Here is a 1,110-nt window from a genome sequence, read left to right on the forward strand (position 1 = left end):
TGGCTCTCAGCCTGTCATCGTAAGATCTGTTTTCCTGACCTCTGATCATGCGCGTGGCTATTGTTTGAAGGCTATTATCAATTCTTCCTCAGCCTTGTCTTCTCCAATTCCAGTTCTTTCAGCTTTTTCTTGTAAATCATGTTTTCTAGGTCTGTAATCAGTTTCATTGCTTTCCACTGCACTCTAGTGTGTCCTTGTTTGTCTTGACGTGATGTACCCAAAAGTTGACAAAGCCTTCAGGAATCACTTTGCTTGATTTGGATATGATGCTATCACTAATACAGCCCAGTATGCTGATTTTTATTTTTGGTTTTGCAACAAGAGCACACTGACTCACAACGTAGCTTTATAGTCTGCTGTAACATCTCCCTCCCCCCCTCCCCCCCACCAAAAAAGTCCTTTTACTGTAGTACTATAGCCTACTTGGTCATTCCTTATTTGTTCATGCAATTATTTTGTCCCAAGTGCAAGACTTTGCACTTATCCTGGTAGCATTACATCTGATTTTTTTTCTTTATTGTGAACAGCTTTTCCAGTTTGTCCAGGTCATTATGAATCCTACCCTCCAGAACATCTGCAACTCAACCCAACTTGGTATCATATGCAAATTATTTAAGTTTGTGCTTGATCCCATCTTCCTAATCATTATGAACACCTTGAACAGTATTGGGTCTAGCACAGAGCACTGGGGAATCCCCCTCAATAACTTTTTCCAAATAGATAGACATCCATTGATGACTTCCTTGATCACAGTGATCTGATCAGTTACACATCCACCTTACAGTAATATCAAATAGGAATAATTGTCTTGGTAATTTTCTTTGTTCATAATAACAATGTCATGAAAGAGTATCAAAAGCCTTGCTGGAGTTGAGATATCTGCATCCTTTGCTTCCCCTTCCTGGTCCACAAAGCCCAGCACCTTTTCATAGAAGGAAATCAGGTTGGTCAGTCATGACTTGCTCTTGATGAATCCATGTTGGCTGTTGCTTATTACCTTGTTCTCCAGTTAGATGCCTTGATGATTTAAACTATATTTGCTTCTTTTTCCAGTTATCTGGGACCTTACTACTGCCACAGTTTTCAAAGATAATAGCCAATGTCTCTGCA

This window comes from Crocodylus porosus, unplaced genomic scaffold (genome assembly GCF_001723895.1).
Source record: "Crocodylus porosus isolate Cpor-Errol unplaced genomic scaffold, CroPor_comp1, whole genome shotgun sequence".
Taxonomy (NCBI): Eukaryota; Metazoa; Chordata; order Crocodylia; family Crocodylidae; genus Crocodylus; species Crocodylus porosus.